The following is an 11972-nucleotide window of genomic DNA, read 5'->3' on the forward strand; positions in this document are numbered from 1 at the left end:
GAGATGGAGTCTTGCTCTGTTGCCCAGGCTGGAGTGCAGTGGCGTGATCTCGGCTCACTGCAAGCTCCGCCTCCCAAGCTCATGCCATTCTCCTGCCTCAGCCTCCCGAGTAGCTGGGACTATGGGTGCCCACCACCACGCCCGCCTAATTTTTTGTATTTTAGTAGAGATGGGGTTTCACCGTGTTAGCCAGGATGGTCTCGATCTCATGACCTCATGATCCACTCGCCTCAGCCTCCCAAAGTGCTGGGATTACAGGTGTGAATTTTTTATTTTAAATACAAGAAAGAGCAAATGCATGTTTTCAGTCCTCAGTATGGATGCCATGGTAGAAGTCCAGGGTAACGAATGAGACAATGGAAGATTTTCTCTCTATTTAATTTTTTGTCTGAGCCACAGGTTTTGCTATGTTGCTCAGGCTGGTCTTGAATTGCTGGCCTTAGGAGATTCTCCCACCTCAGGATCAGCTGGTGATCCTGCATATCATGTCCCTGCAGGACAGTTCTCTGAGTGGTCTTGCACTGACCCAGTGCTCCCCCTACTTCCTGCATACAGCTTTCAGAATAACCATAGAATGTGATGGGAATACAATATATTGAGATAGGAAGGAATTGCCTGAAATGGCTTGGGCCTTGTTTCTGTCCCTCCTAGGGAATGTAATAGCTTGAGTTAGGAAGGAGCTGCTCAGGGCTTTGTTCCTTTCTCCCCTGGAAACAAAATGTCCTTCAAAGCTTTTCCCAGTGGGTCATGTAGCCCAGAGGTCTCCAACCCCTGGGTGGCAGACTGGTACTGATCCGTGACCTGTTGAGAGCCAGACCACACAGCAGGAGGTGAGCAGCAGGCAAGCAAGCATGACCACCTGAGTTCTGCCTCCTATCAGATCAGCTGCTGCATTAGACTCCATAGAAGCACGAACCCTATTGTGAACTGAGCATGTGAGGGGTCTAGGTTGTGCATTCCTTATGAGAATCTAATGCCTGATGCTCTGAGGTAGAACAGTTGCAGTCTCATCCTGAAACCATCCCTTCCTCACAGCCCACTGGTTCATGGAAAAATTGTCTTCCATGAAACTGGTCCCTGGTGCCAAAACGTTTGGGGACCACTAATGTAGTCCCTGAGGTATATAACCTGGGCAGGCTGTCTTTAAGGTCCCTCAGCTATGATACTAGCAAAGCAAGTCCACTAGAGACTCTGTCCATCCCAGGCAGCTTTCTTGAGGCTTGAGTGACTGGCTCACAATGGATCTGAAACTTCTTTCCCTTTACTGCCTGTCTGTAAGTAATAAACCTGCTTCACATAACTTGTTGCATGTGAGTGAGATCTGTCCCACTGGACTCAGGCATTTAGTAAAACTGTATCCCAAAATGCAGTGGGCAGAGGTGTTTGGATTCCTATTCCTGGTGATTCCGTAGTGATGATCTTCGTCATCCTACACTGAGTGGGTGTCTTCCTTTAGGATTGGTAATTGGTGAACCTACTTTGCAGCCCCAATAAGGGTTCTTGGTTTTTATGACCCCCTACTTTCATCACCTTGTGACCACACTTTATTATGACTTAACTCTGCTCACTCTGCTTTAACCCCATTGGTCTCCTTATCTCTTTAACATGCTAGGTATTCTTCCTCCTTCTGGGACTTTCTTCCCCTCTCTATTAACATATCTTGCTTCCTTCCCTCCTTTAATCTATTTGATATTGCAAACCTCCTTTGCTTTGTGTCTTGATAGCAATCATCAGCCTCAAACATAATACATATTTTACATATTTGCCTTTCTCTATCCCTGACTCTCATCTCCACTCTACTCCTAAAAGTAAAGTTTTGTTACTACAGAAACTTGTTTGTTTTATTGCATCCTCAGGAACTACAGTAGAACCTGGTATATAGTTTTGGTTGTTTCCTTGTTGTAGCACAAGTGGCCAATTTCTGATAGGTCATTTCTCCAGTTGTCTGGGAGTCAATCCTCAGGCCAACTCAGTGGCTGTTTCACCATGTATTAGTTCTTTCTCACATTGCTGTGAAGAACGACCCGAGACTGGGTAATTTATAAAGAAAAGAGATTTAATTGGCTCATGGTTCCACAGGCTGTACAGGAAAATGGCTAGGAGGCCTAGGAAACTTACAATCATGGTGGAGGATGAAGTGGAAGCAGACAGATCTTATATGGCTGGAGCGGGAGAAAGAGGGTGAAGGGGGAGGTGCTACATGCTTTTAAAAACCAGATCTCCTGAGAACTCACTCACTATCACGAGAACAGCAAGAGGGAAATCTGCTGCCATGATCCAATCACCTCCCACCAGGCCCCTCCTCCAACACTGAGGATTACAAGTCAACATGAGATTTGAGCAGGGACATAAATCCAAACTATATCATACCACCTTGCCAAAATTTGGTAAGCAGTAATTAAATAGATTGATCCTTTTTCTACTTAAAACTAATAGAGTCATTTCAGTTTTCTGAGACTGAACTGCTATTATAATTTAAAGAGAGTGAAATTATTTGGAAATAGCTGTGCTGTGAGTACAAGATATAAAAGCAGAGGGTGGGAATGTGCTTTATTCTTCTCTTCAGATCTAAAGGAAGAGTTTTAGAGAGAACACTGAGAGCTTGATGGGAATCCATGGCAGATTAGGGGAGACACAATAGACTGGCTTCTGGATGCAATCTGTTAAATCTAAGGGTCACAATTGAGTGACTAGCTGCAGCTGATAGATGAATCAGGGAGAGGGAGCCTGGGATTGGCTCTCGTCTTCAGAGGTTCTCAAAGCGAAGGGCACACTGCTTGAGTCCACATACAGGATAAGTGCCATGCATGAGGTAAAGGCTGCATGGAATCATCTCAGCTCCTGTCAGTCTCAGGACTCCCCAAAGGGGAAATGTAATCTCAAGGGATATGCAATTTGAGAAGCATGAAAAATAAATCTGATTAAAAGAACGTACAAGAGAGGGAATGAGATGTGAGTTATTGTGCCCAGAATTGGTTCCTTCCAGTGGGTTCTTGGTCTCGCTGACTTCAAGAATGAAGCTGCGGACTCTTGCGGTGAGTGTTACAGTTCTTGAAGATAGTGTGTCCGGACTTTGTTCCTTCAGATGTTCAGATGTGTCTGGAGTTTCTTCCTTCTGGTGGGTTCATGGTCTTACTGACTTCAGGAGTGAAGCCGCAGACCTTCGCTGTGAGTGTTACAGCTCTTACAGGTGGCGTGTCCAAAGTTGTTTGTTCCTCCTGGTGGGTTTGTGGTCTTGCTGATTTCAGGAGTGAAGCCGTAGACCCTTGCGGTGAGGATTACAGCTCATAAAGGTAGTGCAGACCCAAAGAGTGAGCAGCAGCAAGATTTATTGTGAAGAGCTAAAGAACAAAGCTTCCAGAGCATGGAAGGGGGCACCCCAGCGGGTTGCTGCTGCTGGCTCGGGTGGCCAGCTTTTATTCCCTTATTTGGACCCAGCAACATCCTGCTGATTGGTCCATTTTACACAATGCTGATTGGTCCATTTTACAGAGTGCTGATTGGTGAGTTTACAATCCTTTAGCTAGACACAGTGCTGATTGGTGCATTTTTACAGAGTGCTGATTGGTGCGTTTACAATCCTTTAGACACAGAGTGCTGTTTGGTGCATTTACAATCCTTTAGCTAGAAACAGAGTGCTTATTGGTGCATTTACAATCTTCTAGCTAGACAGAAAAGTTCTCCAAGTCCCCACTCAACCCAGGAAGTCCAGCTGGCTTCACCTCTCAGTATAACTAGAGAAATGCAATTAAAGAAGATTCTATGGCAACAAATTTGAAAACCTAGATAAAATGTTTTTCTAATATAATGTACATTTCCAAAATGATCCCAAAGAAAGAAAAAAAAAATAATCGTAAAAGTGATTGAGAAATTTAAAAATCTGTCACTAACAAAAGTAACTAGGACTATGGATTTTCACAGCTGAGTTCTATCAACTTTAAAAACTAGATAATTTTGATGTTACTTAAGCTATTACAGACTATTCAGAAAAAGTTTAATATAAAGCCTTATAAAGTTAGAAAACACCCACAAGTATAGCTTAACTTCACATATAAGTACAAATGCAAAAATAGTTGTAAAATAAGAGAGATTTCCAAATAGTCAGAAATTATCAGTAAAATTGTTTGTATCGATCTGTAAAAATCAAAACCATATGATATCAACTAATCCTGAAAAGATTATATAATATTTAATAAGCATTTTAAATAAAACTCTAGGAATAAAATACACTACAGAATCCGACAAAATAATTTACCTCAAATCAAATCTAGTTATGGTTCTAAATTACAGAACTCTCATTTTAATTAATATGAAAAATAGGTTAGAATTTCTACTACCACCATTACTTTGATATGGTGAACTAAGAAAATTAAAGTCAGTGTAAACATTGGAAAATTAGATTTTTTCTTATAACAACACTGTATGTCTAAACTTTCTTGTTAAAATCAATACCAATGAATAAAACCTTGAATAAGTGAATTTGTTAGAATAGAAACATGATAAATAAGTACAGATAACCGTTTTTGTCTATATTATCTGTAAACAAATGGCAATGAAAATTGACAAACATTCTATTTACAATAAACAACATAATATCCTTATAGATAATTTAAAAAAGGAAACAGGATCTAAGGAAAAATGTCTGAGAAATCTTATTGAAGAACATAATATAACATCTGAACTATGAAAAGGCATACTGTGATCTTGGATAAGAAGAATTAATACAGTAAAAATGCCAATTCTTAAACAAATTGTTCTATAAATTCAAGACACTTCCAAATAGAACTTCAAGTGTTGATTTTAGAATTGGATACAATGATATTAAAGTTCACTTGGAAAAATATATGTCTGAGAACAGCCAAGAAAAGTTTGATATAGGAGAATGAGAAGCTGGGAAACTTGCTTTACACATTATTTGTCAGACTATAAAGTCAACCATAATCAAATCAATATGGTTTTTAGCCATATGATCCATGAAAAAACAAACAATCTGGAAAATAGATGTCTGTATATGAAAACTTTATATATGGCAACATTCATATTTCTATTCAGTGGGAAAAGAATGACTTACTTAATACTCAAGACTGACAATTGGCTATTTATCCAGAGAGAAAAAAAGCTGGACCCACTCTTGCTATGTCTGTGCTGTCCAATATAGTAGCCACTAGCAAGAAGCACTATTTACATTTAAATGTAAATTGATTAAAATTGAATAAGATTTAAAAAGTGTGCTCCTCAGTGACATTAGCCATATTTTAAAGTGCTCAAAAGCTACATGTCACTGAGGAGCACACTTTTTAAATCTTATTCAATCATTGCAAAAGATTCAATTGGATAAAATGCTCTCTGTCTCATTCCCTCTCTATATAATATTTAGCTATATTTATGTATAATTATGTATATGTCAATATGAACATAAATGTGTATACATAAATATAAAATATATTTTTATTATATAGTACATTATATCTTATATACAATAGTTCTCAATTGATTACAAATTTAAATATAAAACACTTAGAACAAAATCATCAAAGTGACATAAACAATATAAGGGTTGAGGGAAACCTCTTAACTAGATACCCACAAAAAACAGAGATTTGTTTGACATAAAAAAGTTGAAGTGTATACAGGGTGGGCATCGTGGCTCAAACTTGTAATCCCAATACTTTGGGAGGCCAAGGCAGGAGGATTGCTTGAGCTCAGGAGTTAGAGACCAGCTTAGAAAACATAGGGAGACCCCCATCTCTAAAAAGAAAATAATTATAATAAAAGTTTTATGTTAAAACATAAAATGACGTAAAAAACTATGTGTATCAAAATATCACTTTGTACACCTTAAATACACAATTTTTATGTATCAATTATACCTCAATAAAGCTGGACAAATATAGACGTTAATATCCTAGAATATGTTATAAAGGGAATAAGCTGTATGATGAGTCAGAAAATAATTGAATTCAGCTAATTTAGAAAGGGTGGTTTGGGATTTCCCCTCTCAAGAAGGTATTTGAGCTGAGACCTGAAGGATAACAAGCTTTATTGTGGAGAGCTGGGCAAAAAACACTCTAAGCTGCGTCCATGGACCAGATAGCTCTTTTGAATGACAAAGAAGCCAGAGTGCCCTCTGTGTTCAGGGGCAAAAGAATGGGTTGTATAAATGAAGATCAGAGGAAAATTGTGGACCGCTTCTGGTCGTGAAAGTTAAATACCTTTACTGTAACCTTTCACATTGCTGAGACTCCAGCACTTGATCACTGGACTCATTTCAGGACATAGAACAGTTCAGGTGTTTCAAACTTGCATGGTATATCTCATTGCTAACTGCTCCTAACCATGTGCAAATAGAGCCACAGTGGAATAGAAAAACAAAAGTAAAACAAACTCATCTCTTTACAGATAGGTAGAGAAACACTGTTGTTAAGTCCTGGAGAGATACTTGGTTGCTATTCATAGAGCAAAGAAACCCACCAAAATATTTTATAAAGAAGTGAATTTTTACATATGTTTTCCAAAAGAACTCTAGTTTAAAGCCAGAGTTACCCTAGATTATCTTGTGCAGAATGGATTACAAAGGTACAGGAGTTAAATTAAGGAAGGTATTAGGAGGCTATTGTTGTGGTCCAGGGAGGAGCTGCTGGTGGCTTGGGCAAGGTAGCAGCTGCTGGGGAGGGGTGAGGAAAAGGGAAGAGTAACAAGGAGCCATAAAAGATTTCTAGTTTTCTTTGCTTTATTTTATTTTGCCATAATTACTGATGACATCTGTGGAGATAGAACATAAGGAGAAAAGAGTTTGAAGGCAAAAATTAAGTTCTGTCTTGAAAAAATTTAAGTCTGAAATGAATATTACAAATCCAAGCAGATCTAAAACTCATCAGAGATGTCTGGATTGGGAACATAATCTTGGGAGTTAGCAGCATGTAGATCTAGGGTGATCAAATTTCCTGGTTTGCTCAGGACACTCCCGCTTTAGCACGAAAGTCCCAAGTCCTGGGAAACTTCTCAGTCCTTGGCAAACCAGGACAGTTGGATACTCTAGATAAATGATATGTATAAGAGCAACCAAGAAGATCACACAAAAGGATTGAGTCAGGGAACTATTTAGAAGCAAGAGAAACCTAGAAATTATAGCCAGTGATGTAGGAAAAAGGAAAGTGTCAGATTTTTCAGAAACCAAAGGAAAAGATGGTTTCAAGAAAGAGAGAATGCCAACCATAGGATGCCAGGGAATGTCAAGGAAGAGGAGAATCGAACAGCAGATTTGACAAGATGGTGGTCACAAATTGCCTAAAGAAGACAAGATTTTGAGGAGTGATGAAGAAAGAAGCTACAGTGTAGTATGTTGAAGAGTGAAGAGTAGGAAGAAAGATCAGTGAGTGTGAAAAAATCACAGTATCTTTGCGTTGAAAGGGGAGCAGAGTGATGGGCAGTAGTTGAAGAGAAGAGAAAATACAAAAGGGTTTCATTGTGTGTGATTCTGTTGCAGGACTTTTCCTTAGTTCAGTTAAAGGCAGGGTTCGTTGTCCCACGGCCACAAAAATTCAGGCTCGCAGACAATTTGGTGAGTAAGGCAGGGTTTGTTTTTTTTTTTTTTTTTTTTGGAGACGTAGTCTCACTCTGTCTCCAGGCTGGAGTGCAGTGGCACAATCTCTGCTCACTGCAATCTCCACCTCCCAGGTTCAAGCGATTCTCCTGCCTCAGCCTCCCAACAGAGGGACTGCAGGTGTGCGCCACCATGGCCAGCTAATTTTTTTATTTTTAGTGAAGATGGGATTTCACCGTGTTAGCCAGGATGGTCTTGATGTCTTGATCTCGTGATCAGCCCACCTCAGACTCCCAAAGTGCTGGGATTACAGGTGTGAGCCACCGTGCCCTGCCAATACAGGCTGTTATTGGGTGAAAAGGAAAAGGAGGAGGAAACAGGGACTCCAGCTAGGCCAGAGTCCCTCCTAGAGTGCTTACAGCCGGGCCATTGGAATCCCAGTTTCCACACAGGAAGAGGAGGGGCCAGGCTCCTCCCCTCTGCAAACAGTGAACTTCCTGAGGCTCCACGCCGGTGGACAGGCTGTTTGGAGTTTCTCCAGAGACCCCCTCCCACCTGGCTGTCTCAATTCTACTGGGGAGAATAGGCTTGTCAGGCAGTGTTAAGTATGTATATGGATGTTTTAGCATAAATTTAATGTGATTTTATTCTTCCTAGTGTGTGACTTTCTACATTTATACTCAGCTTCTCAGGCATTGGCATGAAAAACAGTTTTTGAATGATTTTTAATCAGTGTTTGGGTTTCCAAGGGAGGATACTAGGGAAGACAAGCAAGTTAAAATAATTAAAAGATAATTACTTCAATTAGTGAAACATGGATTAAAAGCCAGGTAAAGGGGGAAGAGGAAACAAGCACATAGGAAGATAATGAAAAGCAAAGTCAATGCTTTAGAGGTTTCATTTAAGTTTGAAGAATTATTTCAAAATGAGTATTTGAGAATGCAAACAAAGAATAGCAAGTGGCAGCCAGAGGAGACAGGGGTTGATTTTAAGCTTTTGAGGTATGGTGAGTTAGTGGTGATGCAATGTCAAGGGTTTGACCACTGGCTGGGGATTGGTGGAGGAAAAGGTGATTGGCAGTGAGGAAGGAAAGTCTGACAGGCAGGGTTTGAATGGTTCATCCCTATGAATTCTGAAGTTATCAAGAATGATGATGCAGGAAAGCTTTCCTCTTGGCCCTCCGAAGGTTCGCTGAAAAATCAGCTTGCAAAGGCATATTAGTAAGACTAAAGGCATACAAATGTATTTAACATGTGTACATGGGAGCCCTCAGAATGAAGACTTAACTGCCAATAAGATACAGAAGCTTATATGCCGTCTTGAGGTTATAAAAAGAATGAGGGCTCAGAGCATGGCCAAAAAAAAGTTATGGTGGTAGACCAGGTTTTAGTGGCAAGACAGGTTATGGGAGGGAGAAAGGAAGAGGCCTGGCTAGCAAAGTTTCCTTGTTATGTAGTTGAATCCTCATAGGTAACAGTCTTCAGAGAGAATAGATGGCAAATGTTGCTTTTCAGACCTTTAAAGGTGTCAGATTCTCAATCTCTTCTAGATTTAGGAAAGGCCTGGATTAATGGAGATTCTCTGTAGATGCAAATTTCCCCCACAAAAGACAGTTTTTCAGGGTTATTTTAGTCGGCTAGTGTCAGCCAACTGGAAGAGTCTTCGGGGATTACAGGAATTTAATCAATTTGAGTAATCAGCCTGTTTTAAGGCCTCTTGCCCTGTAGCCTGTTTCTTCCTAAACTGTGTGGATTGCAGTCACCTAGTTGGTTAGAACCAGCTCCTGACAGACCCCAACAATTTGTAGATGAACCCTAGTGAATTTTCCTCATTACCCTGGAAAGAGCTGTATCTTCTTTACCATAACATGCAACCTATGAGCTGGCATAATGACTCACTATGTCTGCACAACTGGGACTCCTCCTCTACGTGAGATGATGCACCCTCTCCCCTCTCCATCACCCCATAAAACCCTCCTGTCACCTTCCGTCCGGGGAACACTGCTTTGGAGAATACACCTAGTGTTCTCCTTACTTGTGCCAAGTAATAAAACTCCTATTTGATCAAAACCAGCATTCTCTTGGAGAGTCATTTGTTATTCACCAGGAGAACAAACCCAGGGTTTTTTTTTTTTTTTTTTTAGGTAACTCCTGCTGCAGCCATTTCAAAATATGTCAAAGAAATAAGAGATGAAGATAAAGAAGAAGGAAATGAATCCAGCAAATTTGAGAATGAATGGGTCAGTATATGAGAGTAGGAAGGAGGTACGATGTGTAGTTTAGTAGTTCAAGCTTCAAATGGGTGGGGTTGATAAAGAAAATTGGAAGCAGAAAGTATCTCAACTTCCTGGCTTGTGATACTATGATATATAGGGTATAAAAAAAAATCCTCCATTTTATACTGTTTGTTGTAGGGAGAATAATGTCATCAGGACTCAAATTAAGAAGCTAATGAGAATATCCAGAGAAGAGTGAGCTTGAAGTTATAAGGATATCTCTTGATGACATGTTGTTTAGGATCTGCTACATAATCTCTGAGGCCCAGTAAAAAATGAAAATGCAGGATATCATATTTAAGATTAAGCATTCCAACCATTATACCAAGTGCGGACCCTTCTAAGTGTGAGATCCTGTGTGTGACTGTACAGATCACATACCCGTGAAGCTGGCCTTACATATTCTGGAATTTCATAGACCTAGGACAAAAAGATTTGAGAGCGAGGGCAGACTTGAGTCACATTAGAGGATATACTCTATTTATTTAGTTAACAAATATTTACATGGAAAAACTTTGTGTCAGCCATTGTTCTAAATGATTAACAAATGTTACAATTTAATCCTCCTAACATCCTTATGATACTATTTTCCCATTTTATAGAGAAAAAACCTGAAATGCTGGAAATTTAAGCAACTGATCCAGGGTCATAGTAGCAATTGGGTTCTAGAATCTGTGTCCAGGCTACGTGGCCTCTCAGCAGTTTTAGAGATAAAAATAGTTTGGGAGATTTAAAATTAGGGTTGACCAAAATAAACAGAACTTTGAGTCCTGATAGGATTAGTCCTGATTAGGTCTCTAGAGGGAAACGAATAATCAGTTCCAGGGATAGTTTTGAATCCATAACGTACAGTCTCAGCCTTCTCTGATTTCTACCTTCGAGAGAGGAAAGATACTTTAGGAAGTTTCTGGGTGTGGAATTTTTTTTTTCCTGGCTGATATGCAAAGTGATGAAGTAGAGGCCTCAGGGCACCTGTCCTCTGTGGCAGCTCAAAGCTTGAAGCTGTCTGCTGTGAGCTCCTTGTGAGCAACACAATTCAGTTTTATTCTTGGTGCTCAAGATGGCAGGTGTGCTTGGGAAGGAACTACACAGAGGCAACTCTCCTCTACTTCCCCCTTCACCTTCATAGAACTCTTCAGAATTAACAAAGTTTGTTCACAATCATTATCCCAATTTCATAGAGTACCATGAGATGTTATCTACAACCTATATATTGTTATTTCACACAAAGGGTTATAATCAGAAATAATTGGATTAAATTGATGAGTTTAAGAAACATAATTGAGTAAATAAAACAATTGTTTATGGAAATGCCACAAAAGGAATAAAATCCATATATGTATATATATATAAATTTTCATACATTGAAAAATGTTTATGTTCTTTGGGAAAATTTGCATTCTAATTTCTTAATACTCTATTTGACTGTAGACATATTAACTCAATGATTCTATGATTCTATTATGTATTACTTGTTATGCATGCTAAATAATTTTGTGATACTATATTGTTATTTATGACAATCTTATATTTATTTTTTGTGTGCAGATACTTTCACGCTGCTGAGTGTAGGGGTGTGTAGAACGGATGCAATTAATTTCAGTCCAACTGATTATTTACCAATGCTTTTAAAAAATGAAACAGCTGCTTGTATGATTTATTGGCCTATGTAATCTGTGTACTTATTGAAATTGAACTGATTAATGTTCTCTTTCTAAACTTTGCTTTTGCTTTAATGAATTATAAATATAAGTTTTTGTAAGTTTGATATAATCCAAAATTGAAAACAAAGACCAACTAATGACATAGGCCTCCTAATTTCTTTAAGGCATTCTCTGGAGTATGTCATTTCCTTTCCAGTTATGTGGTCTTGATGAATGTAACTGTTAGTACATTCAGTTAGTACTGTATATGTTACACCTTAGAAAGGCAGAACTTGATTAAAAATGAAGGAAACATATTCAGCTTCTTTCCATTATTCAGCATTACTGAAAACAAAAATTTTTAATTAATTATACTTCCTGGTTAATAAAGTTATATAGTCACTTTTAAAATAATTATAATAAAACAGTAGTGCTTAAGAGATACATAAAATGTATATTTTTCATTATTTTTATATCTAGCTTATGAAATTTAGTAATATAAAAGCTTTTT

General features: G+C 38.8%; 1 long non-coding RNA gene across 1 annotated transcript in view; it reads left to right on the forward strand.

Moving 5' to 3' along the window:
- The window catches only part of LOC108540082 (uncharacterized), a 77140-nt gene that overhangs the window by 5528 nt on the left and 59640 nt on the right, over window positions 1-11972 (forward strand). Inside the window, exon 2 of the long non-coding RNA XR_001888581.1 lies at window positions 9687-9782. This is a non-coding gene — a long non-coding RNA (uncharacterized LOC108540082). The remainder of the gene's footprint in view (window positions 1-9686; window positions 9783-11972) is intronic.

The sequence above is a fragment of the Rhinopithecus bieti genome, unplaced genomic scaffold (genome assembly GCF_001698545.2).
Source record: "Rhinopithecus bieti isolate Rb0 unplaced genomic scaffold, ASM169854v2 scaffold_16834, whole genome shotgun sequence".
In the NCBI taxonomy this organism is placed as follows: Eukaryota; Metazoa; Chordata; class Mammalia; order Primates; family Cercopithecidae; genus Rhinopithecus; species Rhinopithecus bieti.